Genomic DNA, 26,075 nt, shown 5'->3' on the forward strand with positions numbered 1-26,075 from the left:
GAATTCAAGAAAGGGGGCACAATGGGCGCAACATAAAAACTCAGAAGAATTTCCCAGGAGAATCATTGAAGATATTTCTTTATTTGCCCTAGGCTAAAATTTATGGAGTATCAGCAGTACTTTTGGTTATTCTGTAAAGGGTTTCTTTAATAAAGTTCTGAAATAACATTATGGTAGAATATATAGTAAATATAAATGTAAACATAAAACACAAATATCTACTGCTTGTTTCCATTTAAATCAGATCTTGAGGAACTCTATAGCAGAGCTGAAGATCAGATCCAATCTACCGTTTTGAAATTTTCAGGGACACACAGTGAAACCCATGCTCCCCCCACTTTGGATAAGAGGAATATTTTTAAGGAGTTTTAAACTTTCAAGGTATTATAATCACACAGTAACCTTGAAATGTTTTTCCCTCTAGGGTCTCTGACTGAAATACAGATTTCTCTGAAAGTCATGCGTGAGTTAATTAATACATTAACCTGGAATAGTTTTAAAGCTATGTACTCAGATTTCTAAGACAACCTAGCTTCATTTTTGTTTCTCTTAAAGCTAGACTAGACAACAGTTTGATTGCTGCTCTGTCCTTATTTCAAATGTAACAAAGAAGGTCATAAAGTATTTTTAAAATCTCTTCCCATTTGAGAAAGTCCTTTTATGCAATCAGTACTTTTACAGCAAGGAGAGGAGAGGAGAGGAGAGGAGAGGAGAGGAGAATTTGTGCTTTGCCACAATATTTGACTCCTATCAAAACAGAAAAGACAGACTCACAACAGGAAAGAAACAAATCCATTTTTCTACTAATCCAGTCTGGTTCCATGCTTTGTGATCAGTAGTAGACTGAAAAGTACTCCCTGTATAATCATTTGCACATTTTTCATGCTATTCACTCCACAGGACCAAACCCTCTTTCAGCAGCCTGTATAGACAGTGTGCAATTAAGTGGCAGCTGTTCAGATTTCACATTGTTCTTTTATTAAGTGTACAGGTTCACATTCAATATAACAAAAATATTCTCTTCTGCAGTCACAGACTCTCTTATATTATTCCATCTGTGATATTGTTTTCCGCTACTACATTTGAGAATTTCACAATAATAACAAGTGTGTGAGGTGTTTTTTATTATTTTCATATTCTGTTTACAGAATTAATCTGTTCTATATCATCATCTATATTCAGATCATGGTCCTCATTTATTTCAGTTTTATATTTGAATACTGAATATTTATGTTAGGGTATAGGCAGACACTTTAGGCACACTTTAAGGCACTGCCCTTTTCTTTGATCTGGGCTCAGTCCCTGAGCAGCTCTGCTTGCCTCTGCCTGCCTGTCTCATATAACTGTGAAAGAACAGGGTGTGAAGGTGCATGTGTTTGAGTACTGAGAGGAAGGAGAGAAAGGAGAAGTCTGGTTTGACAGTCTTGCCCAGCATTTTATAGGAAATTCATGTCCTCTTCTCAAGGATAATATGACAGAATCACAGATTCACCGAATGATACAACCATCCAGGTTGGAAAAGGCCTTTAAGATCACCAAGTTCAACCATTGTCCCTGCACTGGCAAGTCCACCACTAAACTATGTCCCTAAGTGCTACATCTATATGTCTTTGAAATACCTTCAGGAATGGTGACTCAACCACTTCCCTGACAAACCTTTTGTCTTGGAAGGTTGTCTTTAACACAATTATATGAGGTGGAGACTCCAAAATTCATTATCTCCCCTTTTAGTTTTTAACCACTCCTCTTCACCAATGAAGAGCTGAATGCAAGAAGACACAAGTGGAAAAAAAAATACAATTTTACTGAAAAACAAAGCAGCTGCAACTAAGATCACAGTAATAGCCACTAGGTAGAAAGGTGCTGAATCCCAGGGACTCCCTGGCAACAAAGAAAACAAGCTGGCAGAGAAGCCCCTCCGAATACATGGTGGCCTCCATAGGCAACTCTGTGACCAGAAGGTAAAAAAAAATATGGCAGAGAAGCCCAGACCACGTGGTGGAGAGAGATAACAAAGGAAAAACATCACAAGTCTCTATGATTACAAAACTCCCTTCTTCCCCAGACAGTACCCAAATGGAAGCAGGGAAAAAAGCAAAACCTGGAGACCTTTTTTTTTTTTTTTTCAAAAACAAGAGTCAGTGCTGCCTGCTGTCTCACCTGACAGGGGCGCTCCTGGTGACAGCTCTGGCAGCAGCTGGGGTTATGAAATACTGCTTCACAGAGTAGTCAGCAGGAGTGGCTGGAACTGGGGTGATGGCTGAAGAACTCACAGAGTTTGAGGTCCTGGTGTAGCTGTCCTGAGTGGCAGCAAAGAAAAGGTCTGAAGGAAACCTCCTCCTTGGTTCCAGAAATAGGATTGTCATGGCAAGAGTGACCAGAAAGGTGTTGCAAAATTTGCTTGTGCGCAGCTGGGGTGTGGTGCTGCTGCCTTCTCCAGCAAGTCACAGTAAACTTTTTTTTTCACTTATATCTTTGCACATTTGTCTCCTTATTGGTAAAAGGGAAGCAGCAAAAATCTAAAAAGGGAGGTAATTCACTTTGGAGTTTCCACCCCATATAATTGTCTTAAACTAAGACATCTTTCCACAAAGAAATATTCCCTAATATTGAATCTAAATTGTCCCTGACACAATGCCATTCGCTCTTGTCCTATCATTTGTTACTTGGTAGAAGAGACTGATCCCCACAGTCAGGATTTTGTCCACAAAATCCTTTCAGGTAGCTTTAGACAGGAATAAGGTCCCCCTAAGCCTCCTTTTCTCCAGGCACTACCCAGTACCCTCAGCTGCTCCTCATAAGATTTGTTCTCCAGACCCTTCACCAGCTTCATGGTCCTTCTCTGGATTTGCTCCAGCACCTTAATGACTTTCTTGTAGTGAGGGACCCAGAAATGAACACAGGATTTTAGGTGCAGCCTCATCATTGCCAATTACGAGGAGACAATAATTTCCCAAGCCCTGCTGGCCACAATTTCTGATACAAGCCAGGATGTCTTTGACTCTTTTGGCCACCTGGGCACACAGCTGGCTCATGTTCAGATGCTGTTGATCTACACCTCCAGGTCCTTTTCTGCTGAGCAGCTTTCCAGGCACTTTTCCTCACACCTGTGGCATCTTATGTGGCAGTTGTGACCCAAGAACAGCACCTGGCACTTGGCCATGTTTAATCTCCTACAGTTGGACTCTTTCCATTGATTTAGCCTGTCCAGATCCCTCTGCAGAATCTTTCTACCCTCCAGCAGATTGATATTCATGCACAATTTGGTGTTGTTCTGCAAACTTGATGAAAGTGGACTCAATTCCTTTGTCCAGATCACCCAGCTTGTACAGTAGAGGTAATAGAGATAATAACTTCTTTTTGTTTACTTCATTGATGTTGAAGGAGCATGCTGTGTATCAAATAACAGTGAGAACTGTTGCATAAAAGAAGAAAAATGTCATCAGAGTAGATATATTCTGTATCATGACACATGAACAAGGGAACTAAATAAGGATCCAATAATGCTAACATGTCCTGAAATATTATGGGCATTTAATATGTGAACAGTAATAACACAGATTATTTGTGGGTGATTTTCTAACCTTTTAAAGAACAAACTGTAAAAGGCAGGAATTCAGATCCATGGCACAGAGTGCAGCTAACTTTTGCACAAATAATGTAAAAGACTGAAGTCTGTAGCCCCATAATACGTACCTGTGCATTTATCTGCTAATTGCTGTCACTAATGGATTTTCATTCTCTGCATAGATAAGTTAGAATGGATACACTTATCAATAAACAAACTGTAGAGGAACACTGAACCTCACTAAACCAGAGCTTTATTTTATATCCTGGAGAATAGGCTATACTAACTATTTTTCATCTCTTTCACCTGACCCTGAAATAATCCTTTTTTTAATGCCTATCTTTCTTTCAGGCCTAGCTTTCTTATTGAAGTTTCATATTAGATCTAAAATCCTTTTTGTCACTTCAAATTCTGGCTCACGCCTTATCTCCAGCTTCCACTGAATCATGTCCTACCTCTCTCTGAGGCCTCTGGTTCTATTTATTTATTTTCTCCAGATACCAAAGACTTTGTTTTGTTACCTCTGCATCACAATTTTAGTGTGGATGGGCCACAGGGGAATGTTAAAACTGGAGATTCAAAGTTTAATATTCCTTTCTGTTACCCTTTAGATCAGAGTAACAAAAATAACAGTTTGGAGAAAACTCATATCCAACTACTGCATCTGTCATATGGAGTATGTAACATGTGAAAAAATATTCCTGTGTTTTCCTGTGAAAATAAGTTTCTACTGAAGAAATGCAATCTGTAGTTTTCTTGAACAGAATGTAATTATGTAAACCAGGTAGATTAAGAGAAAAGAGGATTACTAAGAAGTTTTCAATTATTTTTTTTCAAAGTATGTGAAGTTTTCTCCCTTTTTGAACTGGTTATGGTTTTTTTCTTTTACTTTAATCTGGTTCACAAGTATAAACCTTATTTTTCTGAAATTTGAAGGGAGGAAACATCTGTGAATAGTATGAAAAGTTTTCACTTTTCCAGGACTGAATATTTGAACAGAGGCACAGTGAAAGAAATAAAAAATTATACACTGTCAAAGACATCTTGTAGTAGATGCTTCTTATGCTTCTACAACATAAGCCCACAGCACAATTAATAATAAGCAAAGTATCTCTACACATAAATTGAGGTTCATTATAAATGTCATGATTAACTGAAAACCTAAAAAGCAAATTAAAAAGCTGAATCTTTTTTGTTTATAATGGGAGTTACACACATCACAAAAAGCACACCATCCAATGTATCTCATGGCAATAGAAGTAATAGAAGTTAGCTCCCATCACAATTTTTTCCTGGTTCTTTCTTCAGGCCACCCACACACTCCTTCCTTTCTCCAGTTCTGCAGTACTCTTTGAAGCTACTCTGATTCAGGGAGACATTTCCATCCCAGTGGTGCTTCTGCAAGTTTTTCACCAAAGGAACTCCTTAGGAAGTATTCCTACACCCCACCTTTGCCTTTATCTATCTGCTGTATTGGGGATGGTTTGCAGAAGGCTGAAATTGGGAATGAGTCTGGCACAAAAGCAACCAGGATCATCAGGATCGGTGAGCCACAGTCATGCCTTTTAGGTCAGCATTAAACTACTCTGATGTTAAATTCGGCTCATTCAGAGCCAATTCATATCCACCTGAAGTCAGCAGGAGTCTTGCATGGATTTCAGTGATCTTCATGTAAAGCCCAGAGAAAGCAAGACCTTTATTCCTTGTGTGAGCAAGATAACAAAAATGGAAATGGTAATGATTGATTACGTAGGTATTGTCAGTTCTGTGAGGTATGTGTTATGTATAATGTATTAGGCTAACCCTAAGGAAAAATAGTTTGTGATGAGGAGTAGAGATGACTAAATTCTAGATCCTAGCGTACTTCTTTTGTTCATTTTGATGTGAATAGATCTTGTGTTTTACTGGGTCTTGGTAGTACAGAGATAAATTTAGAAGAAAATTTTGCCTTAGATCTTCACTCACAGTGTTTATTGACTTAAATGAAAGCTGATTTGACTTAGCTAGGGCAGAATTTTGTATGCACACTTTTGAATTTTAGTAGGATATATATCTATGTCCTAAGGTACTATGTTCACTTTTCCAATGTTGTTTTTACTTGCCATTTTTTAGCTTTAATGTTTTTTAAAATAAATATGCACTCCCAGAAGCAAAATAAATTTAAAAATGCCTGTTTTCTCTGTTTTTCATTTTTATATTAAGTATGCCCTGCATACTCTATAGTGCATGATTAAATAAACAAGGCTTGATTACTAGAACTTGTTGCTCTTGGCGTCATTAAGAACAAGGTCCACAAGAACAACTTGGGCACCTGAAATCACTATCAGAGCATTAGGCATAAATCACACAAATACATCTCTGTTGCATTCCTGAAAGATACAATACTCAAAACAAACAACTGAGCAGAAACTGAAAAAAGCCTGGAGTTACTGTAGAGTTGAATTATTCACTTGTGCGTTTTTTGTTTGTTTGTTTCAGTTGTTCAGTTGTTGGATTTTTTTTTAATCAGTTTCTGGCAGTTGGAAGAAGTAAAGCACAGAATGAAGAAAAAAGTCTTCCAATCATTTAGGAGAACCTATATCCTCTCCAGATATGTTTGATCTATTTGTGGTAGTACAATGAGCTGTTCCTTTGGCAAGAGGAGGTACACTAGGTAGCTCACGCCACTCAATTTATTTACAAGATGCAACAGCTGCAACTCCATTTTTTTTCCTAAAAGATAGAGGGAATGCAGCCAAGTGTAACATAAATATGTAAGTCTGACATGTCTGTGTCAGATACCATGCTCAAAGACATTTCACTTGTAAAGAATGAATTGAAATCTCCAGATATTACTTCACACTGAGAAAAATATAATAATGAAAACAATGCATTTAGAGAATAGAGGATCAGATTATTTATTTATGTATTTACCTATTTATTTACTTATTTATTTATTGTGGAATGTAGCAATGTCATATGCTAAACAATCTTTTGATGGACATAAATAAAAATATTTTGATCTTTTATTGCTTTATCAAAAAATGCTACCTTTCTGTTTTACATTGTACCAGTTATCCAGTCAATATCGTACTTTTACTGAAAGGCAATTGTATATGACTGGGATTATTGAATATTTGTTTCATTTTTATTGTACTTAATTATCAAATATGTGTTCCCTCATGAATAAGCTGATTCCAAATGCATCACTAGGAGTTCTTGCATGTTAAGCTGTTTTGGCCAGTCATGCTGGGATGAAACATGGCAATTTTATATCTCTCACAAGAGATATGCAAAAGGAGCACAGTTTCTTTATAACACTTTAGTAAATCCCATCTTAGAGCTAGAAATGGGAAATTGCTTTTGTTCCATTCAGTCCTTCCTCAAATTAAGATTTTTCAAGATAAAGGATTTGGCAAGATTATCACCCATTAAGCAACTGCCAACATAACCAGAGCCATGAAGTGCTGTTTCTGAAATAAGTAATAGGATGGGCTCAGCTGTGCAGACTCAGATTTCCCCATTGGCTTTTCCCTCGGCTAGCAGAACTCCGGAGTAGGGGTTTCCAGCATTCCTTTTTCTCCGTAAAGAGTAGCCAATTAAGGTATCATCCTTAAAATAAAATTTAAACAGTGTTAATCAATGGGTGGATCAGAGCTACAGAATCAAATATGGTAAGTAATTAATTAAATTCAACTTTTTGCTCTTTTGAATTGCTCAGTTAATGGAAAGAAGTTGACAGTGAGATTGTGAGGAACATTGAGAAACATTTCAAGTTTCCATCTCTTGTTGTATAAATAATACAAAAGCAGATGTGTCGTGTAACTATTCATGTTAATAAATGAAAAGTTCTTTTATAGAAATATTTAATAAAATTATTTCAAATTTTTGCTATCTTGAAGAATATTCCTCTTGCAACTTTATCAAATATTCATGTAATCCCAGTTTACAGTAAAAATCATAATTAAAATTTGAAACAAATGTTTGAAGAAAACTTCTGGCAGCATTTTTGCAGCTCATGTTACGTGTGATGATAATTGAATAGAGCAAGAGTGAGCTGATAAGTGGAATATCCACAAAAGAGTGGGAAAGATGCAGCAGAAGAAAAACATAAGAGAGCATGTCTAACTTGTGTACTCTATTTGCTTGAAAGTTGGAAAGTTCTGCTTACAAATTGCATGCTATCAAATTTAAAAAATAATTAATAATAAAAAGGTTCTGTTGATATTTATCAGTGTGTCATGTAAATTTAGTGTGGATGTAGCCATTTAAATTTAGTAAATTCTTTCCACTTCATTGTTTGGAGCCTATGCCATTCAGAATTAGTTTTATGTGAACCTATCATTCTCTATGCATATCTATGTAACTAAAGAATTTGTAGCATTCATGATCCAACACCAGAAAAGAAGCAAATACCTCCCCTGAAAACAAAACAAAACAAAACAAAAATCCAAATCAAATAAAAAACCCACAAAACAAAAAACTAAGAAGATGGGTATTATTGTAGCATTCAAAGAAATTCTATTGTAGCACCATTTATGTACTGTATTTCATTTTTTTCCTCACCTCTAGAGGTGTGGAGAGATTTAGTTCATGTAGCTACTGAAATATCAGTTAAAAAAAGAAAAAAAATTACTTTCATAGATTTTGAAATTCAGAAAACCATGAATCTGGCTACAAACCATGTTGGGAATCTATGCTGGCACAGACAGGCTCTTCATGTCATCTCCCCATGGACCTGATCCCTCACATGACACTGCTGGAGCAGGCAGTTTGGGGAGGCTCACTGCACTGCCCATCACTGTTCTGGCCGCTATGCAACACAAAGGCCCTGCGCTGGGGCAGAGGCTGAAAGTGAAACAGGACATTGTGGGACAGAGAGGGACTGACTGTGAGAGCCAAGCCCCAAGGCATTTGGGGCTTACTTACATTACTCTGACCACCAATACCCAGCAATGGCCTTTCCCAGACACTCTTCCCTCCTACCCACCACACAAGTCCATTCCAGGTACAACACATGTCCCTACAACGTCCCTTTTTCTCTCCAAAGCGACAAAGGTCCCTTCCAGTATCATCACCCCTCCTGTCACCCAACCTGCCACCCAGAGTGGGTCTTCTTGAGGAATCTCTCAAGGACGCATGCCCAGGCCCCAGAAAGGTACTTGGCAGGTGGCAGACATCCTCTGCTCTCCAACATATATTCTGTGTCAATGGGTAGGCATCAACCCACATATTTATGGAAGAAGCCAAGAGAATGGTCTCCTCACCCACAAGGGGGGTGGTCACTCAAGCTGGGCAAGGGGGCCATGACCCAGATGGCAGCTAGCCCATGTGTGCTGGTTCCACCCCAAGCTTCGCTATCCTCAGAGGGTCAGTCACTTGGTGAGGTGTTCCACCAAAGGGCCACCACTTTCTTGAATTATTACTTCCTAACTTAGCTTGTTAGCATAAGCCACAGATGGCCACATCTGTCACACAGCCTCAGGCTGATGTCTCTGATTTTCTCCCTACCAAAAGTCACTTATCTACTAAGCCACTTATCTAATGACCAGTTATCTGGTCATTCCTAAGCTAGATGGATGCTGATTTTATGCTCATATATTAAATTAGATTTTCTCTATGAAAAGCACATGATCTTTAGCATATATAAAAAAAGCATATATATATATATATATATATATATAAATTTGTCATGTATACACTTGTGAGGTATACAAATTTAAGTTAGGCAAAATATACTTATTTAAATACCTCTTAACATTTTTCTCTTTTCTAAACCATCTATCAAACTCACAATACCAGCTATTGTCAGTCAAGTAAGACAGTGTTTTTAAAAGGACATTAGCCTTGATTCATACGCCACATCTGGCTTTCAAAATCACCAAGACATTGCTTTACATTAAATTATTTTGTAAATCTGGAAAAAAATGCCACCATGAACGTGCCTTGTGCTGACACTTTATGGGCAGGTTAACTGAAAGAAATTTCTCCCCTTTGGTGCATTTTACACCTGCTTTGGAAAGAAGACCCCCCCGCCCCCCCCACCCCCAGCCAATTATAGAAATTAACAATTAAGTCCTTCCTTGATGTAAAACAAGTTAGATAACTGAAAATTGAAAAAGTATTAAATAGCTGTAACCATTTTTGTTTCTGTCTCGTTCTATTTCTAGGTCAAGCACTTCTATTTCAAGAACTGAATTCTGTACTGAAAATAAAAACCAACAGAACACTGTTTAATGCATACTCTGGTCTTCTAACAGCATGCAGAAAACTTATGGCCTCAGATAACGATGTTCTAAGGCACTAGTGCTCAAATTATAGCTCTTAAGGGACCTGAATATGGCTCTCATGAAACCGATGTGTCTCATTTGTGTTCCTTTTGCTGTATTTTAGTCCTGGAGACAGAAGAACAATGATAATAGAAAAAAAAAAAAAAAAAAAAAAAAAAAAAAAAAAAAAAGCAGTACAAAAACACATCTGCAAGGGAATACTGGAACTACCTTACACTCTATAATAATATAGGGTGCTATAATGCAATTTCTTTGAATGTTACACCACAGTAGAGAACCACCTTACAACCCTTTTAATTAAGTGAAAGATGCAGGGGGAAAAAAAAAAGAGTCATGATGTAGTGACTTCACTGAATTGAATTGCATATGAGAGAACAGAAATAAAAAATACTCCTTTTCAGGTGTTAAAGCTCTCCTGCCTCTTGACTAGGATATTCCAAATTCTTGAAATAGAAAGTCCAACTGAGTCAAGCCAGCAGACAGTTTTGAAAAACCCAAATGTTTCTGGTTCAAAAACTGAGATTCTACTTGTACATAACTGTTTGTACAGTTGAAATCCAACCTGAGCTTCAATTTCTATGCTAGCATTTTTTTAAAAAATTATTTGCATTTCTTCCAAATATTACATCAAAGGCTGACAAAAAATAGAATTACATAAATGTCCTCCCCCAAAAGAATAGTATGACAGAAATGTTCCCTCATTTTCAGTCCTGTCTTACAGACTTTAATTTTTATGACTCTATGAACCTTCAGTACAGATTACATAGAAATAATCTTTGAATACTTAATCAAATCATATTTTTTTCCAGAAGCTGAAAGATACTTTAGTGAGGTTCACATATGTTTGTTCTGAAGTCACTGCTATACTCCTTCTCCTGTGTCATTGTTGACATTTTCAGATCCTTATGCACACCAACTTTATAATGATTTAATTTTAAATCACATTTCCATTTAAAACTGGAAAATATTTATAATACTCCCTATGTGTTCTCAAGATGGATGAATATGAATTTAGAAAACACTAGATTTTTTTTGTGAACTTTCCATACATTTTTATCCTTTGTATTTGCTTTTCCCAAATATCTTGGCACAGTTTTTTGACTGTCTGTTCTATCTGTGGAAACAGAGTTATATCAGTGTTATAACAGAGAGAACGTTGTTCATAAAATACTGTGTAATCACATATCAAATGCAGGATAATACCCATGGATAATGAAAAATACTTTCAACTAATTTTTCTTGCTTATTTGCTCTGACAGTTTGAGGTGGGGGGTCCAGTCCCACAGAATACAGTGTGCCTCAGTGCTGTGTTGCATATACAGGATGTCAGCAGTTGCTTAGAGCTAAGCACTTTGGCCCTGATGCAGTCAGACAGATATGCATGTGTTTAGCTTAATGTACAAGAGCAGCTAACCAGGGACACATGGTGAGGTCTGAGCATTTGGCTCATTTCCTGGAGCAGAGCACAAGAGAAGAAAGATATTTAATGATCTTAAGGTCAGTAGACCTTGTTCTGAGAATATACTGGCTTCAGACAAAGAAAAATCATGGGGATACTTTTTTATCTTTTATTGCTAAACAAAGGAAATATGAATCTTCTAAGCAAACATATGAACCAACAAACAAAGACATGAAATCCAGAATGACTCTTAGAAAAGTGTAGTCTTTTAACTTTGTATGCTGACAATATTGAGTATGACTAATCATGTCAGGCTGATTACACTCTATGAACAGTTTGCAGGTAATTTTGAAGACAAAAGTTATTTGAAAACCTTCATATAACAAATACATACCCTTTAAGAGGCCAGCTTTTTCTACTATGGTTCTACTACTACATAGCACTGGAAATAGAGTATTGAAATAAGTTTGATTTAGGATAACTGATCTTGTGTTTGAAGATTGTTTTTGTTCATAAAACATATGAATGTAAATTGTTCAGAAGTGTAGGTCAGATAATTGGGAAAAAATCTGTTAAAATATGCAAAATACAGAGCACAAGAAAATGAAACTGTAAAGATGCTGCATTTTTTGAGAAATCTTACTCAATGCCTTTGGTGCATATAGAGTATCCAGATTCCTAGAAGTCTTGTAGCTATATATGAGTGATGTAAAAGGATAAAACAATATGATACAAATTATTATGTATGATTTACCTTTTTCATATGTAAGGGCTACAAGGATCCTTGCCTTCACATGAGATCATTACCCAAAAGTTGTGGTTCAATTTTAGACTTACCAAAATCACACAGACCATCCAGAGCTCCTGATATCCATGTGGGCCCCATAATCATATCTGGTTGTACAAGGGATAGTGAAGTCATCTGTCCTTTCTTTCCTGTCAAAAGTAAGTTAAAAGGAATAGTGAGATGGGACTTTGAAATTTTGATGGTTTACCCAGTGCTGTCCCATAGTGGAGCAAAAAACTCTTTAACAGATCCAAAGTGTCTCATGTGACCAGTTTGTAAGTTCCTTCTTGCCCATGGCTTCCCAAGGTAGAGGAAGCCTTCCTGCTATTAGCCATATGGAAGTTTTGGTTTGTGATTATCAGAAGGCGAGAAAGTCTGGTGAGCAGAAGACTATTTACTGTGTATTTTTCACATTCGAATATGAGTGTTCTCTCTCTGGAGAAGAAAGATTAAGGTGTGCACAGTTGTGTGCAGGGCAGAAAATGTTGGCCTTTTCAGTTTTTAAAAGTCTCTGAACTGCAAAACTTGTATTTTTCTTAGATCAGATTTTTACAGGATTTACATACCAGAAAAAAGAAAGAAAATTTTTAAGTCCAAAAGAAAAAACAGCCAACAGTAGCACTACCCAGCTGTAAATTTTCTGAAATAGAGTATCATTCAGCAATTTCAAAGATCTACTGGGGAAAAAAAATATACAAAATAAATAATTTTAAAAATTAGAAAAGTCCCATTTGTACTATACACATTTTTATCTTGATTTTAAATTCTGAACAGAAACATGCTCCACATTAAAAGAACACAATTTTTTTTTTTTTTTTCCCTTATAAACATGTCTAGGTACCCAATGTAGTAATTTAAACAAAATTATGATTTTTCTGTACTGGATGCTTGGCAACACTTAAAAATTCTAATTTTAAGACAGATTTGTCCTTGTAAAATGTACTTTTATGAATTGATTGTTCAGAGAATGCCACATTTTGGGAATGAGGACAAGAACTTGTATCTCTTCTTAATACGTTATCTTAGGCTCACGGGACTCAGTAGTTCACTCTGTTCATGCCAAACACACACTGAAGACACACCTGAGCCTACACTTATTATATCTCCCTGATCTTGTGTGAGATATGGAGGGAGGAAAATGTTATGTTTGCATTGGTGAAATTGTTTCATTCTATTCCTTCCTTTCAAAGTTAATTTCTGGATGGATAATTATCTCTTGTGTGAAGGAAACTAAAATCTGCTGTGATGGTTGGTTATGCTAACAAACTCTAGAAATGCTCTGAAATTTGTTGTCACTGCCTTGTACTCTAAAATGTCTGTAGTGTAAGGCAGCTTAATGTTTTCTTTCTAACCTCAGCAGCATGAGAAAAGAGAAAGCTTTGGGGCTCCAACAAAATAATTTCATGTAACAGTAAGTGGTAGAAGACAGTTTAGTAGTCAGGTATTTAAACTGAGATATAAGCATTTATAGCTGCCTCCTGCTGCACGCTCAGCATTGTTTGCTGTTTTAGAGGTAGATCACTGCTTAGTGTGTTTGATTTAGTTTACAGTTTAGTGTGATGTTTGTGCTATGTTGCAGTGCTGAAATCTCCCTTATAACATATCAATTCGTAGGCTTTAAAACGTGTCAGTAAACTATCATGTAGCTGTACTGGTATTTTGCTGTGTACAAGTTCATTGTTGTTGCTGCCATTTGTTGCTTTAAAATTGTGTTATTTTCCATCATATTATTAACTCATTGGGATTTTCAGAAGCCTCTCATCAAGTTCAGTAATGCAGAAATAAACCATAAAACTCAAATTAAAATCTAACACATTATTTTGCAGAAAAACCCACTGTTAAGTGGTGTATTAAGACTAAACCAGAAGGATTTCAACTGCAGAATCTTCTTACACCTAATTATCTTCAGTTAAAAATAGTCAAACAGTCAAAATAATTTTTTTCAAAGACCCAATGCCCTAAGAATGAAAGCTATATTATTCTATAGTTTTCAAGTCACATGATTCAATAGAATTGAGAATCGCTCATTAAAAGAAAAATGGTAGCATTTACTCAGAGTCATATCGTTTAAACTATGACCAGAATGGATTCTCCCCACTGAATAAGAAAGAATATAATTTATACTCATTCCTTTCTTAATTTCTTTCTACCAAAACAATACTCTGTTGAGTGGAAGGGAGTATGGCAGGTCCTTGTATTGTACCTTTAATTTCACTACTTTCATGACAGAAAAAGTAGAATTGATCTCTATTACTGGTTAATTAAAAACTAAATTTCTTTGACTTGTACTCTAGCTTGCCACTTAAAAATTAATTATGGACAATAACTAATAGCAAACTGTTTCTTTTCCAGAATAAATTCCCCATTGGGATGCAATGAAAATGTTAATAATTAATCAAATAGTCTAACTTGGTATTATTTTTTGCTACCTCACTCATATATAAAACCCCACTGATGTTAGTTGACTTTTTTGTTTCATAAATATTTATATATAACTGCATTTTCCTTGTAAATTGCATTTTTTCACCCAAAGGGAGCAAAAAACTATTTGTGTGTTAATTTTATCTCACTGGTTTTGTTCAGCTTCAGTAGTTCTGTATATAAAATAAGAGACTAGATAAAAAGGAATGCATGCAACCTGTGTTTTATAATTTAAAGAATAATAATTAGGCAATGTTGCTAATTTTGCAGCAATTCAGGTACATTGCTACCTCTCAGCAAAAAGTGAAAAGCAGGCAATTCAGTGTTCCTGTTCGTCCTACTGCCCAACTTTAATACTAATTTTGTTTAGATTCTGCTGCCCCCTACAGAATAATTAAATATTTAGCATGTTACAAACCCAAGGGTTGGGGTCCATTATTTTTTAATATTACCTGGACAAGTCAATGCACATTTTCCATGGAAGGAAGCAGAGATTTATTTGCTGTCATCACATTTTTTAATATGTTCTGCATGATCTGTATTTAAAAAAAAAAACAAAACAAAACAAAAAAAAAAAAAAAAAAAAAAAAAAAAAAACAAAAAAAAAAACAAAAAACAAAAAACCCAAACTCACCACTTTGTGTTATATTGATAAAATAAAATTAAAAAAAAAAAAAGAAGTCAGGTGCGCCATTACTGAACCACTGAAATAAGGTGAAATATTTTTTACATCCTCCAAGAAAGCAGAAAGCAAGTTTGCTAACCTTTGAATCTCAGGAAATAAGCTAATTATGTACTTTATCAGCTGCTACTTATATACTATTCTTTCCAGGCTCCACTATCTGTAACAAACAGCAGCAGTTAAATGCAGCGATGCACTTCAGATTCTAATAGAAAACAGACTGTGAATAGGATAGGGAGGAATAGATAATCCTCTAAATGTAAACTTTCTATTTCTAATTACATTCCAAAAATATAACATGCTCTTTGAAAACTAGTATTTGTACTAGTTGATATTCCTACAAAGTAACATAAATCTTATATTTATATAAATATTTTTATAAAGAAAAAGAAGACCTAGATTATGTTTCCTGTGGCAAACCTGAAATTGAATAGGTAAGTTTGTCCTCCATAGATATGCCCTGGCTGTCTCATATTGCACTGTATATGTCCATCATTTAGGAGATTATGCATGAAGGAGAGGAAACCTTGGAATCTTCCATCATAGGCTGTCCTTGCAACTGTGTGGAGAAAGGAAATAAACAGCAGATTTCATATGGCCTGGATTAGCTCCCCTTGGTGTTCCCTAGAAACCAGGAATTAGAGGAAAGAGAAGTGTCATGAATGTGCTTGAGTTTCTCTTAGTAAATACTTCCCAGAACTCACAGCACAGAAACTCACGTCCTTGACTTACTCAGATTAGCAAGAATTTAGGACACTGCAGTAATTACATTCCTAAAATGTCTCCATTTTTCTGAGTGCTTCCCCAAATGCTCAAAGACACTAGCCTTGAGGAGACAGGTACAGGTTATGCCTTCCAAGGCATATGGTGAATGTATCATGGAGGAAAAATGTGTTTGAGCATGGCTGGTTTTCCTTACAAAATAATTTTGCAGAGATGTTAGCAAACCAAAGAAAACTTACAGCCATTTTGATGCCTTAGCTCCTTCATATGTTGGAAACAAATCCCAAATTTAATGAAGATTTTACAAGAGTTGGCTGTAAAGGGGAAATGAATCCATGAATGGATTCATTAACACATTAATGGGTCGTACTCCTTAAATAAACACAGTAAAAATGTCCTCAAAAAAACCCGAAGATCTTTCTCAGGTGAAAGGTGGCAACCTTTGCACCAGTAAATGCAATAAAGACCTGTGTATAAAATAACTTGTCCAGAGAAATTTTCTGGATGGTATTACTTTCAATTAATAAACTATCTGCTTTTGAAACATATTTCACTAATTTCTCACCTTCATGTTTAAAGAATGAATGTATTTATTGGAGGTAGAAAAAGGAAGCAGAAATATGAAAAAGGTTTCAGAAAATAGGTGGGTTTTTTTCTTTCCAGACAGAACAGAGACATTAAAGGCGTAGGAGAGGCCCCTGCAAAAGTACCTATTAAATGTATTTTCTAACTTTCATCCATTCTCTTACTCTCTGTAGAGAATCTGCCATTCACTCAAATGATACATTTATTTCCAATGTATGACAGGAGCATATATGTTCACTGCTTCCCAAAAAACTATAATTTAAAATACAAAACTGAGCTATTAAAGCTGAAAGCTTTTAGAACAAATCACAAATCTGACACTTTTCTGTGGTTTTAACTTGACTAGGTTAGGAGACGAACTGAATAAAAAAACAGGTTTGCAAGCTTCATCTAATACTTCAAATAGACTAAGTGCAGATTTTGTAGATTTAAATATTCACATTAATATTGATTTGAAGGAGTATCAGGGAAGAAAAACAACACCATTAAAATGATAGAGACATAATTCCAATTATAGTTGTTGGTAAGGGAACTGCTGCATTACTAAAATCTACAGTTTTAGATTAGAGAGGTACTGCAGTGATTCAAATCCAGAGAGAAGATAAAAGAACAAGAAACATGTCATTGCTACAAAACCAGAACCAATAAAGAATGTAAAGCATTTAAACAGCAAGTTATTTTTTATCACAATAAAACTGTGCCACTATATGGAAGAAAAGCTCTCAAGAATTTATCAAGCAAAGGTCTGAAAACCTGTGGACTCTGAACAAGTCCTGGATTCCAGTTCAGACTTTCAAGATTCTTTCCGTATTTCACATGTTTGATGTTTAATTTAAATAATAAAGAGGATGTTGTTATGGGAGCAAAAAACCCAAAAGCTCTTTCTCAGATGAAAGCCTCAGTCTGAGTCTTTTATACAATACTACGATTCTGTAATAAAATCCCAAAAGGAGGAAAGTGCTACCTCACCCAATTGACATTGCAGCCTTCTCAGAGAAAAAAAACCCAATTGAATATTGTCAGGAGACTCCTTAGCACATGGATTCCAGTAGGTTTTATGTATGAATAATGTGGTCTTGCGAATCAGGTGATCTCATGGCCTGTGTGATCTGTTCAGAGGAAGGGAGATGAAGTGCAGGTGAAAGTCTTCTTTGGGTACAGATGTAAGTTCTTTGCAAAAGCAACATTGCAGCATGCATTCCCACTTGTGTTTCTGTCAATGAGACAGTTTCATTGTGTTGATAGCACATAGCATTAGTCCTCTGTGAAACATAGTGTTAAAACAATTTCCTTTTCTTTGATGCAATTCAGTATTTTAGTATTTCACTGGCAGACAGAAGCTAAGGAAATGATTTTGCTGTCCAGCTGATGAAGAGTTGCAGAATTTTAGAATCCAATGTTCTTTTTCCAATAAGCTCAGCAAGGAGTATTTTTTAAACAGCTTCAAAACTGTCCTTGAGATTTCCAGGTACAAAATAATATAGAATTTACACAGTTTTCTCTAAAACTCAGGATTGTTTAAACTGACTGTCTTAATAACATCAGAGAATGATTCCTTAAATTTGAATGTCCCTAACTCTGGCTTTGAAAGATCTTTAAAACATTGGTCACATTGTGTCATTCTGGCCTGGGCAGACACTGGGTATGTGTTAAGACCAGGTTTGCTGGTGTCTCAAGTGTCTGTTCAGGGTTAGAAATAAAGATGTGCAGAAGAAAATTCATCACATTTTCAGGTCTTAAATTCCTACTGTCTACAACCATTATGCAAAATAAGAATAAGGTTTACACAAACTAGGGGCAAGCAAAGATACAAGCACAAAACTGGCTTTTGGAGTGCAAGTTATCTCTATAATTTTTGGCTTGCATTCTTTTAATTTAATTTTGTCAGTTTTGTTTACTTCACTGCCTTTTTTCCCATTGCTGTCTTGCCATTAATGCTTTGCTTCAATGATGTGGCTGATTTGCATTTACAATGCAAATTGTAATCTAACCTAAATATTTCAGCAATGCTCATATTTGCTTCTCATCTTCCTTTGTGCAGCATTACCTTTCCTAAGACCAGTTATTTTAATGGTAGTATTGTATTCTTTTCTGGTGAACTATTTATAGAAATCATTCTATACAATGAAACTATTTCTCATTCTAATTTGTCTTTCCATATGTTAAAATGCATCATAGGAAATTTAAAACACACAGCTGAGTACCAGAACATATTTTTAATTCAAGCTATAACTCTCTATGTCAGCATAAAATATTTAATTACCTGATATACGAATACAGCATTTCCTATATTTTATGGAGTTCTATGCAGTTGAAGTAAGAGTACCAACACCATAAGTGTAGTTAAACATACACACAAGATGCTGACTTCCTAACACCAATGGTCTGAAAACCTGTTCCTCTCCTTCCGTAATTCTGCTTTACAAAGTGAAACCCTGGGGTTTTGTGTGAGTGCAATAACAGTAGAGATAATATTTCCTTAACAGAAAGGACTCTCTATGGCACGGTGCTGCAGTGAGGAATATAGTTCCTTCTCTTCCCTAAATGTATCCAATTGTGCTTCCTAATTTTAGCTGATCACTGCTCCACTGTATCATCTCTTACATTTAGTCCTGCAGTTTGACAGACAAAGTCACCTTGATAGAAAACAAAATTATTCTCTGTTGTATTCGTTTACAACACAAACTAGAGGTAGAGATTTTATGATTGCCTTTAGCATATGGCAGACCCCAGAATTTCCTGTCTTGCGAAAATATAAAATTACTAATCTTTCTACAAAAACAAAAAAAAAAAAACAAAAAACCCAGCCACTATTAACCAGAAAAAAAGGGTTAACCAATAAAGAGCAGATACATCCATTCCTGCTGAAAATAAAGACTTTTGTTCTGTGGGCACACAAGAGAAATAAAACTCCTTGGTTGTTCCATTTTGATCTGAGAAACAGGACAAGTGCTGAGTGCTATTGCCACTTGTCCTGTCAGCTTGCAGCAATCTGTAAGATTTGCCTTCTCTGAACTTCCCTGAACAGTTGGGTCTTTTTGGCTGTGCTTTAATAGATCTTCATTATTTCAGTGACTTAATATAGTAATGTTTTGATTTTTTTTTTAAATTTTTGACTAAAAACCATCCTACCAAAATGAGATACAGAATGCAAGTGCACAAGATGTGATAAATATATATTATTTTTGCCTTATTTATTTTCATTTGTAAAGAAATTTATTACATCTTGTCACATGAGAAATGTGAACCAACTTTTCTCTATAATGTTTTTTCTATATTTACTTTATCTACATCTCTTCTATCCCTTCTATGTTTTTGTTTCTCATAGTGAAATTCCTAGTATAAAATGAATGTTCTTGTACATGCCATATAAGCTGTATTTTATAATTATATCATATAGTATATAGAACTGCATGCTTATTTTTTGTGATGGTCTGCTTAGTAAAAATTTTATTATGATAATCTTCACTGTCTTGCCATGCTCCAGTGTTTTTTGACATCTATTCATCTTTTATTAAATTCTAAGACACAATTTTCATCATGGAGCATTACAGAATGATGTTTCTACAGGATTTGATGCCATGGTCGTGGTTTCCTTGTAAGGTAGTTGCTAATTTTGATTCCACCCCTATATATCATCAGTGAGGTTTGCACTTCTCCTGGTACACTTGCTTTTATTTATGAACATTACATCAATTGTATTTTAAAATTCATTTCATTACCAATCAGACTCATGATTAAACATCTGAGATATTCACAGTCTATGTCACTTTTGAATAACCTTAATGATTACTCAACATCAACCAGCACTACAAACCACTTCTCATGATGGTCCAGAAAAATCATGAATACACTGAGCAACAAAGGTACAATACAAACCCTCTGGAATTCTTGTCATTGCTCTCCATCTACTACAGGAGCTGATAATTTTTCCCTGTGTTTTTTTCCAGGCTTTCAATCAACTCTTTAACTGTGACAGGACTTTTCCACTTTGAAAAAAAAAAAAAAAAAAAAAAAAGAAGACTGTTAAAGGCTTTTTGGAAGCTGATATATACTGTTATGTGACTTATTGACAAGTTCATTGACATCACTAAATACCTCTTCAAAACTTGCAGGTTGTGTCTTTATTCTAAAAAAAAGCTGTATTGATGTTCACCACAGTATCATATGTTCTCTTAATTCTATGTTTTCTTGTACTTTTGATTGCTTTGCTTGGTACAAAAGTCAAATGCACTCAGACCAGTGTCTATTTGTATAGAGGTCTTCTAAAACCTTTGTGAAAATGACACTGCATTCACTGTCTTCCTTTCCTGTGATAACATGACTAAATAAAATGTGAGACTTTATAACACAGTCACCACTGTGTCAACTTCATACTAAGCTTCAGAGTTTATGCATAAAGAGGACCTATTCCTTGCTGGTGAGGAAGTCTGGTGAGGAACTTATTGTGCATCACTTTTTTTCTCTTGGGTTTTATTCCTTACTTTTTCTACTCTTGGTTGCTATTATCATTTTTATTACTGAGTTTTCATTGGTTGGGGGTTTTTTTCCCTTCATTTGAATGTTTAAAGTGATCTTATCCCAACCCAGAATTTTTATCGTTTTTGTCTGATTCTCCTCTCCACCCTACCATAGCTGAAGGGAAGAGTGACCTTCACATTTGGTTATGAAGAGTAAACTTTTTTAGGAGAAATGCAGATACAGCATAGACTCTCAGATCCAAACAATCTTGTCAAGCAGGGCCCACATCTGTGTCCAGGTGACTTGATAATACCCACAAGGCAGGAGACACAATTTCTGGACTATCTCCCTCTGTCCTGTTGAGTGGAGGGAGAGATAGATTGGCTTGGTAGGCACCTGACAGCTTGCCAAGGTAGTCCCACCACATTTAAGTACTAAAACCAAAACCAGCCAAAATAACATAGAAATTTCATTTAATGGCCTTTTTCTGGTCTTATCTATGTTGGTTATTTTCTCTTGCAATTCCACTTATTTAAAAGAGTTGCCCTTGGGTACACTGTTTGCAACCATGAACATCATGTAGTTATGCTTATTATGCTTGTGAAAAAGAAATTTTTTATGTCTCCGTGCTGATGGCCATGTCATGTTCTGCAGAAAAGCTGCAGATATGTTTTCTCTGGGAACCTCCATACGTATCCTCTTCTACATCCAGAAATAAAATGCCTCTTTGCTTTTGAAAAATAATGTATTTTACATGGGTAATATAAAATCACAAGTGTGTTTTATAAACTCAAATGGGCTTTCTTCAGACTATACAGTCCGATTCTTTGTAACTAGAGGCTGTAAAATACCACTTCTACCTCTGTAATGCAACCAGTACTTCAATGTGTAGAACTGTGCTAGAATGTATTTCTAGAAAAGCATCTCACACATATTTGATAAGAAATAAATGCAATGTACTATAAGTCTGCAACGATTTGAAAGGAATGATGGTGGTGGTGGGGTGTGTGCTCATTTTTAGTGTTCTTCTTATCATCTCCTCTACAGAAGAAATAACCCTGTTCTATTTTCTCATCAATAAAACCACATGGAATTAAATTGACAGGGAGAGCAGCATCTGCATAGCTAATACTGCCCTCAAAATAGAATGTGAAATAACACTGAACACTGAAAGAGCATTGAACATTGAAAGAAAATATGTCAGATAACTAATTTTGTCTCTCCTTCCTAGTGACGCTGTAGCTGGAAAACAAAGTTATGCCTGATAGCTGTGGCTGGACAGTGATTTCCTGTATCTGATCATAATTTATAGGCCATGTGTTCAGCCACTTCTCTGAAATGTTAACTATCTGCAGTAGCAATTTGTGACTGAGAAATAATGTAGCAAGAGAGGTAGGAAGGTCCAACTGCAGAATGAGTTATAGTTGCTGGAAGCAGGAATGCCAGAGATAGAAGGATTCCTTGTGAAGGAGTGAATTTTCCCTCGGTGATAAGAAACCTAGTCTTCTAGCCAGCCTGGAATCTATGTGCTCAGGGGTCACCTTCAGGCAGCAGAGCTGGGCTGGGAATACACTCAGGGCTGAGCAGAGGTGCCTCATGCAGCTGCTCAAAGGACTGGTGCTGATTAAAGTACGTGCAAGGTATCAGCTTGTGACACATCTTTGTAGGGGTTTACATCTTTATGGGACCACCTGCATTAAGACTCTCCCACTACATTGTTCCTTATTTTATATTCATATTTCAGCACAAGCATGTGTTCTTTATCATCTGGGTTACTCATTGTCCACAAGATCTGACTCCACAAGCACCCCAGTGAAGACTGCACTTCTTAACAGAGCACCACCACAGGAATCCTGTCTTCAGACAAGTCCACCCATTCTGTCTAAGTGTCCTGTTCAGTGCAAGCAAAACCACTCCTGTGCAACCACTGCTGTGCAACCAGAGCGGCTGCCACAGTCAGCTGAGAGGGAAAGCCCTCATCTTATGTACCTTCAGGGTAGCTTTTCAGATTGTGATTACCAAGGGGAAGGAAACACCTCAAAATGTTACTGAAAAGATGGGGTTTTAAGTAAAAAAGTCCAACTTTTTAAGTTGTACATATGAATGCTTTTATCACTTTAGTTTTCTTGGTTAGGTAGCTGTATTTTTTTTTTTTTTAATATTTTCTCAGGTCTATGTTAAAATGACTTCATATCTATTCAAACAATGAAGACAAATGGCATATTTTATGCCTGGAATCTTCTTAAACTCTCTCTAGTGCCTCTAAAACTGGATTGAGGAAACATTTCATTAAATACTGTGCATTCACAAACTTCCTAAACAGCAGCATCTGACTGATACATGTAAAATGAGATACAGTCATTTGTGCAGGCAGATTTACATGACAACAGACACAGCTACTGGCATAGTCTTCCTTGATTAATAAGCTGAAGTAGATACAGTTGTTTAAAAAGACATGTCTGAAATGCAGCTAATATGGCTCATTATTAAGCATCCAGATATGTGACTGTGATCTCTGCTACTTTAAGTAGCTCTGCTGAACAGTCACAGTTCTCATGTGAACCAATGTGAGAGACAGAGACTTCTTCCTTTTACCCCACAGGCCTTTTTTATTTCATTGTTCCCCTCACAGAACTAAAGTAAGCCAGGATGATGCAGCCTGAGGTTTTGGAGTAGGCACACACAATATTTTTATAGCTTTTTTCATATGTAAAATTGGTACACCAGCAAAACTATTCTGCTGTCCTGTCTGTGAGTGCAACAATAATTATTTGCTCACAAAGGACTTTCTTTGCTATTGAAGTAACTAGAGATCTTGTTGCAATAGCAATTCTCCTAGGAACAGGGCTAACTTCACAGTTTTCATACTCGTCAGGAAAAAAATCCAGACCAGATCATTAGCCTTATCTAAATATGCCCTAAAATCTGACATTTAAGAGTTTAAATTCTCATTAAAAGCTACAGGAAGGTAATAAAAATTGAAATTAGACAGTACTGTCAGCACACTACATCTTTGCAAGAAAGTAATCTCAAGGTTGAGTAACGATGGGATGAGTTTATGTTCAAAGAAATACACTCATGTAGCCTTGGGAAAAAATTATTTTCCATTGCCTCACATTGACACCGAATGCCAAATGTAGCATTAAAATCCCACATTGTCCAGTGTACTGGTTCTGGCTGAAATAGAGTTAATTTTCCTCACAGCAGCCCTCACAGTGCTGTGCAGTGCATTGGGAGCCAGAAGAGTACTGACAGCACACTGGTGTTTTGGCTACTGCTGAGCAGTGCTGGCACAGCATCACAGCTGTCTCTCCAACATCCCTCCTCCCCACCAGTAGGCCCAGGAGTAGGCAAAATCTTGGGATAGGACTCAACCTGAACAGCTGATCCAAACTGGCCAAAGATATCTTCTCAGACAGAAAAGCTAAGAAAAAGGAGGAGGAAGGCTGGGGGAGGACATTCCTTATTTATAACATTCGTCTTCCAGAGCAACAATTACACTTGCTGAAGCCCTGTTTCTTGGGAAGTGAGTGAACATTGCTTGCTCACAGGAAGTAGAGAATAAAATGTTTAGGGGTTTTTCCTTTGCTTGCATGTGCAATACCTCTTTCTTTTGCTTTACTAAACTGCCTTATCTCAACCTATGAATTTTTACATCTTATTTTCTCTGCCCTGCCCAGCTGTGGAGGAAAGTGGTAGAGTGGCTTTGTGGGCACCTGGCATCCAGCCAAGGTAAACCCACGACATCTACCTATGACCAGCCACACAAGCTTTCTATTAAAAGCAAATCAGACACTTAAAATTTCTCACCTTTATCACCAGTAAAAAAAAAAAAACCTCATTCCATTGAACATTTCACTATGGAGGTTTTAGATTTCCACAGCAATTGCTTGAAAAAATAATCTTAACATCACTCGGGAATTGATGACTTCCATCAAATAAGAATGCTGATAACTATTTAATATTTTATACTCCAGGCTTAGTCATTAGTGGTCACAGACACTGAGTGGATTTCAACTCAGGTAATTACCTACTGTGTAGGTATCCACATCAAGACATTGTAAGCTTATTTTGTAGTGAACAAGGAAAAATAAGCAATCCTAGGCCATAAGTCTTTTGAATTAATTTTGATGTCTGTTTTAGAGCAAGGTAAATCAAGCCAACAAAGTGCCTACTGACTTTGCTGCCTGGTAAGAGAGGCCAAATGAATTCACATTTGGTGGATTAATAATGCCTTCTGAGAGACATGGTGTGACAGCACAGGGTTGGTGTTCACTGTTTCATGCATGGCATGATAGTAAAATAACAGACCTAGAAGTGTTCAAAGGCAGCATGTGTGTGAGAAGTGAGCACTGCAATTGCAGCTAATATAGAAAATTTGTATCTTGGGATGAGGGAAAAACATGAAAAAAATAGAAGGAAAGATGAAATTGTCATCTCAAAACAGTGAGCTGATGCAAATGGCAGAGAGTAGCAATCAATATAAACAGCTGTAATCCCACTCAGATTTTTGTGAATACACACAGACTGCTTTTGTCTTATTAATGTTGTACAGTCACCAACCAGCAGAAGTGTCAGCTTGTGAAAGTAGAAGGGCTGAAATATAGGAAAGAAATGTATCAAAATAGAAGGCAGAGGCATAAGTTTATAGCAGCTTTTAGTGACAAGAGCAAATACTGTCTTCTTGACCTATCACTACAAGGAATTGTATTTCTCTCAATTTAGCTGTTTGGCAGGCACACAATTTCTGGGGTTGACATCATCATTTATGCCTTTTTTTGGTCTTGGCAGCATTTTCAGCTATTTTGCAAGAAGCATTTGAATTGCTTATTAAGAACTTTTAATCTATTTATTTATTTATTCTGAAAAGCATACTCATGCATGCATCATCAGTCATCTTCTATGAGCTTGAGTCAGCTGCGGATCCTGAGCTGAGCAGGTGACTCATACTGACACAAAACACACTGATTGTATTATTGTTAGGTGCCCTTGCTGACATTATTAGTGTCATAGGGACAGAGTGGGCAGACTGAACTTGGGATGTTTGTACCTTCAAGTGAACGCTGAATCATGTAGTCATTCTATGTGTGCAACTTAAAAAGAACCCCTTGGTCTGGGGAGATACAAAAGCAAAAGTTTTGTGATTGTTATTGTGACAATATTGTGACAATTCATCGATT

The sequence above is a fragment of the Pyrgilauda ruficollis genome, unplaced genomic scaffold (genome assembly GCF_017590135.1).
Source record: "Pyrgilauda ruficollis isolate IOZ18807 unplaced genomic scaffold, ASM1759013v1 scaffold43, whole genome shotgun sequence".
NCBI lineage: Eukaryota > Metazoa > Chordata > Aves > Passeriformes > Passeridae > Pyrgilauda > Pyrgilauda ruficollis.